The following is a 6,467-nucleotide window of genomic DNA, read 5'->3' on the forward strand; positions in this document are numbered from 1 at the left end:
CTACTTGTTGTTGTTTTTCCATCTTAGAAGCAAACACAATCGATGTCCAATCGGTCAACAGAATATTATACGGAAGATTATCTTTCAGTACATTCAAACAATACTTGAGAGTGACAAGATAAGATTGGTTTTTACATTCTGTGAATTCGTCGTCATAGATAACGTAACCTCTTCCCAGACCCATGTGGTATCTCAGAGAATATTCATTGACTTTTTTTCGAAAAGGCGGTGGTGACGGTCCCGTCGTCGTCACCGTTCCTTCATCAGATGAGGAGGAAGAGGAGGAGGTCCGTTGCACATGTTGCATGTTCATGAGGATATGACGGGCATTGTAATTGTCGTTGACGGGAGAGTAAGCGGAGGTGAGAGTGCCGTATACGGAATGGAGAATGGTAGTACAGTGGTTGTGATCATTGAGAGATGCTTCTCTAGCGTTCTTCATAGTGTTCTCGCTACCTTTATTGTTGGATACAACGTGAATAGAATCACCACTAGTTTTCATGACTAAATCATTATCATATAATCTTATTGATCTTTCACAACCTTCATCGGAAACCACACTGTCGAAAACACCATACTTTAATGCATGTATCAGTTCATCATAACACGTGTTGATTGAATCCAATTCTAACACTTCTTCTCGGCCGGTATAGTCTGTGTCCACAGTCACACACCCATCATCCGTTTGGTAATCGCTGAGGTCCATGCTTGTACCGGGTGTGAAGCTAAACGTTGCTCCGTTGGTGAACTTACTTGTCGTGAAAGACCCAGTCTCATCATATTCACTGGTCAGAAACTCTCGACTCAGAATTGCCTTGTCGATCAGCTCAGGGTTGACAACGCTCAACACGTTAAGATTTTCTAAGCCGCCGCCGCCGCCACCACCTTGTTGATGGTGGTGTTTGGCAATGTCAATATGCATGTTCCGGAGATGAATGAGAGGTACCGTATTGCGGAGACACTCTGAAATCATTTTCTCAGAAACAAATTTAGTCTTCCGAAGCTTCAGATTCTGTTCACACTCCAATTAAGAATTGGATGCATCATAACTCAAAAACACATTCGCCTTAAGGGATCAAAGTGAATGTGTGTTTTAGTCTTCAAGCTTCAGATTCTGTTCACACTCCAATTAAGAATTGGATGCATCATAACTCAAAAACACACATTCGCCTTAAGGGATCGAAGTGAATGTGTGTTTTAGTCTTCCGGAGCCTCAGATTCTGTTAACACTCCAATTAAGAATTAGATGCATCATAACTGAAAAACACACATTCGCCTTAAGGGATCGAAGTGAATGTGTGTTTTAGTCTTCCGGAGCTTCAAATTCTGTTTACACTTCAATTAAGAATTGGATGCATCATAACTGAAAAACACACATTCGCCTTAAGGGATCGAAGTGAATGTGTGTTTTAGTCTTCCGGAGCTTCCTATTCTGTTAACACTCCAATTGGAAGATTTGATTTGACAAATTTAATACACCCATGGGAAGCCGAACGCAGAGAAAGACAATAAGAAAAGTCAAAGACACATTCATCTCGATAGAGTTTATTCTCAGTTACGTTATTACATCTGGATCTGTATCAAATTATCATCAACTACATCAACTACAAAGTCATTATATAGTTTGTATTATGTAACAGTGTAATGTAGTCTAACCTTGATTGAGTTGCATGTATGTCTTTGTCTTGCGAAGCTTCCGATTCTGAAATCAGTTATCGTCAAATATCTCGAGGTCTCCGTCCGATTCTGATCTAGCGAAGTTTGCTACCGCATTTCGCTACTTGTCAATTCACCGTTGCCAGCAACGAGTAAAGTCAGCCGAGACCCTGTGAGCCACTGCAGCTCGCTAGCAGCTCACCCCCCACCGTGTTGAACCCCACCGCCCAACACCCGAGCCGAGAAACTCTCGGCTAACTGGCCGGGAGTGACCCGATGAGGTGTTCCCCCCCCTAAAATGTCCACTTACGGCTCAAACCGGGCGACCGGACCGCCCGATTCTGCACCTGTTAGGGATGAAATGCGTGACGCGAGCGCGCCGATATCGTGAGTTACCACTGAAAGTCATAATGCGACGCTTCCTCCGCCCGATTTGGAGCGTAGGGATAACTGAACTATTTTAACGGATGGGTTTCGGTCACGACGGTCGACGATTTGGACCATTCGGGAGGCAGAATCTGTCTCGCTCGTCACCCTATATGTTCACAGGTGTGCTCAAGGCACTTCGCTACACGCTAGATGCGCTTACCCTCCAACCCCCGCATCTCTTAATTTTAAGAATCGGGCATTTTCAAACACATGTTCACCTCACACAAGGTTAGGCGACATTCAGTACGAACTAGATTCAGAATCGGAAGCTTCGAAAGACAAAGACACACATTCACCTCACACAAGGTTAGACGACATTCAGTACGAACTAGATTCAGAATCGAAAGCTTCGGAAGACAAAGGCACGCATTCACCTCACACAAGGTTAGAAGACATTCAGTACGAACTAGATTCAGAATCGGAAGCTTCGAAAGACAAAGACACGCATTCACCTCACACAAGGTTAGACGACATTCAGTACGAACTAGATTCAGAATCGGAAGCTTCGAAAGACAAAGACACGCATTCACCTCACACAAGGTTTGACGACATTCAGTACGAACTAGATTCAGAATTGGAAGCTTCGGAAGACAAAGACACACATTCACCTCACACAAGGTTAGACGACATTCAGTACGAACTAGATTCAGAATTGGAAGCTTCGGAAGACAAAGACACACATTCACCTCACATAAGGTTAGACGACATTCAGTACGAACAAGATTCAGAATTGGAAGCTTCGGAAGACAAAGACACACATTCAACTCACACAAGGTTAGACGACATTCAGTACGAACGACCTTTTTTTTTTTTTTTTTTTTTTTTTTTTTACAGCAAAGGTGACAGCTCAAGGGCACAAAAAAGTAAAAATTAATAAAAAAAAAGCCCGCTGCTGCTAAAAAAGAATCAAGAGGTACGAAAGATAAAGAGGTGGCCGAAAGGAGAGGTGTCCTGATACCCTCCTCTTGAAAGAGTTCAAGTCGTAGGCAGGAGGAAATACAGATGAAGGAAGATTGTTCCAGAGTTTACCAGCGTGAGGGATGAAAGAGTGAAGATGCTGGTTAACTCTTGCATAAGGGGTTTGGACAGTATAGGGATGAGCATGAGTAGAAAGTCGAGTGCAGGGGCAGCAGGGGAGGGGGAGGCATGCAGTTAGCAAGTTCAGAAGAGCAGTCAGCGTGGAAATATCGATAGAAAGATAGAAAGAGAGGCAACATTGCGGCGGAATTTAAGAGAGGAGAGAGACTAGATGACGAAGAGCCTTTGCCTCCTCTCTGAGTCCAGAGCTGAGTGGATGAGGCCCCACACATGAGATGCATACTCCATACGAGGGCGGACAAGGCCCCTGTATATTCAGAACTAAACTCAGAATCGGAAGCTTTAGAAGATAAAGACACACATTCAACTCACACAAGGTTAGATGACATTCAGTACGAACTAGATTCAGAATCGGAAGCTTCAGAAGACAAAGACACACATTCACCTCACACAAGGTTAGACGACATTCAGTACGAACTAGATTCAGAATCGGAAGCTTCGGAAGACAAAGACACACATTCACCTATTAGCATCATCATCGTCGTCATTCTCCTCCTCCTCCTCCTCCTCTTCGGAAGTTGAAGAGTCATCATGCCGGCGTCGCCGCCGCTGGTGTTCTTCGTCTCCGAATCCTCCTACCTCTTTTTTCTTGGTGTAATTGCACCATCGATTTTTTAACGAGTCAGCTGCCTGCGGGGGCAGATTAGCCACCCCACCAGTGGGAGAGAGACAATGCATCATGAAGTAATAAGCGCTCTGGAACATACCCGTTGTGAAAAAAGACATTTTTTCAAGTGATAAAATAAAATGGAGATAGCGAGTCAACATTAGCAGGTTGTCGTGACTTATTGGTAACTTAGAGACATCAACGGAATTGGGAAGATAGACGATATCATCTGTTTGTTCGTCTCGGATGGGCATGTTCATCGTTTTGTGTTCAACGATAGATTTTAAAGCTTTGATTAATTCTCGACGCTGAGATTCAATGGTTTGATTTTTGTTATGTCCTTCTCCTTTCTTATTGCTCTTCTTCTCAAAGGCTCTGGCATTTTCAAGGATGTTAATATTGACGTCTATGAGTAAGTTTCGAATACTAGGTAATCGACCATCACCTCTGTACTTGTCGTGGACGAACCGCATCACTCTACTCAACACGTGAATGGCATCGGCACTGGTGTATTTCTCTCCGCCTCTATCGTCCAACAAGTCTAAGATTCTCGGACAGAAAAGAGTGGTGATGTGTTCCTTCAACTGATCTAACTCATGGAGGTAACACCCCTGTGATTGATAGGAGACAACACCAATTCGCGCGTTATTTGTTTAACACCCCTGTAATTTAGCATGTGTAGATAAGAGGGAGGAGACGTCACCAATTCGCGTGTTGCTTCCTGTGTCTTTAACTTCCTGTAATTTAGCATGTGTCGATGTAACACCCTTGTAATTTAGCATGTGTCAATAAGAGGGAGGAGAAGGAGACTACTACGTCACCAATTCGCGCGTTACTTCCTGTGTGTCTTTAACACCCCTAACACCCTTGTAATTTAGCATGTGTCAATAAGAGGGAGGAGAAAGAGACTACGTCACCAATTCGCGCGTTACTTCCTGTGTGTCTTTAACACCCCTGTAATTTAGCATGTGTCAATAAGAGGGAGGAGAAGGAGACTACTACGTCACCAATTCGCGCGTTACTTCCTGTGTGTCTTTAACACCATAACACCTGCCTTGTAATTTAGCATGTGTCAATAAGAGGGAGAAGAAGGAGACTACGTCACCAATTCGCGCGTTACTTCCTGTGTGTCTTTAACACCCCTGTAATTTAGCACGTGTCAATAAGAGGGAGGAGAAGGAGACTACGTCACCAATTCGCGCGTTGTTTCCTGTATGTCTTTACCACCCTTGTGATTTATCATGTGTTAATAAGAGATACTGATTGATAGGAGGAGACTAACGTCACCAATTCGCGTTGTGATTTAGCATGTGTTAATAAGAGATACTGATTGATAGGAGGAGACTAACGTCACGAATTCGCGCGTTGCTTCCTGTATATCTTTACCACCCACAAATTCGCGCGTTACTTCCTGTGTGTCTTTAACACCCCTGTTATTTAGCATGTGTCAATAAGAGGGAGGAGGAGGAGACTACGTCACCAATTCGCACGTTGCTTAATGTGTCTTTAAAAATCGCGCGTTGCTTCCTCACCAATTCGCGTGTTACTTCCTGTGTGTCTTTAACACCCCTGTAATTTAGCATGTGTCAATAAGAGGGAGGAGAAGGAGACTACGTCACCAATTCGCGCGTTGTTTCCTGTGTGTCTTTACCACCCTTGTGATTTAGCATGTTTTAATAAAAGGAGAGAAGAAGACTACGTCACCAATTCGCGCGTTGGTGCGTTGCTTCCTGTTACCACCCTTGTAATTTAGCACGTGTCAATAAGAGGGAGGAGAAGGAGACTACGTCACCAATTCGAGAGTTACTTCCTGTGTGTCTTTAACACCCCTGTAATTTAGCATGTGTCAATAAGAGGGAGGAGAAGGAGACTCGTCACCAATTCGCGCAACGTCAGTGAAGAGAGATGGACGGCACAAGCGAGTAGAATTGGTGCCCGTTAAGACTGAAAATATACATTCACATCATGAAAACAAACACTACATTCACACTAAGCAATTTTTTTCTCTTATAGTTGAGAATGTACGAGAGCGGGACGCTGAATGCTGGGTTCAGAGCGGAAGGGTGAATGTGTGTTTTAGACTCGCCACTAGCCCGATTCTGAGGCGAGCGGGACGCTGAATACTGGGTTGAGAGCGGAAGGGTGAATGTGTGTTTTAGACTCGCCAGTAGCCCGATTCTGAGGCGAGCGGGACGCTGAATACTGGGTTGGGAGTGAAAGAGTGAATGTGTGTTTTAGACTCGCCAGTAGCCCGATTCTGAGGCGAGCGGGACGCTGAATCCTGGGTTGAGAGCGGAAGGGTGAATGTGTGTTTTAGACTCGCCAGTAGCCCGATTCTGAGGCGAGCGGGACGCTGAATGCTCAGTTAAGAGCGGAATGGAGAATATGTGTTTTAGACTCGCCAGTAGCCCGATTCTGAGGCGAGCGGGACGCTGAATGCTCAGTTAAGAGCGGAAGGGTGAATGTGTGTTTTCGACTCTCCAGTAGCCCGATTCTGAGGCGAGCGGGACGCTGAATGCTGGGTTGAGAGCGGAAGGGTGAATGTGTGTTTTAGACTCGCCAGTAGCCCGATTCTGAGGCGAGCGGGACGCTGAATGCTGGGTTGAGAGCGAAAGAGTGAATGTGTGTTTTAGACTGGCCAGTAGCCCGATTCTGAGGCGAGCGGGACGCTCTCCTC

Source organism: Eriocheir sinensis, unplaced genomic scaffold, assembly GCF_024679095.1.
Source record: "Eriocheir sinensis breed Jianghai 21 unplaced genomic scaffold, ASM2467909v1 Scaffold623, whole genome shotgun sequence".
Lineage (NCBI taxonomy): Eukaryota > Metazoa > Arthropoda > Malacostraca > Decapoda > Varunidae > Eriocheir > Eriocheir sinensis.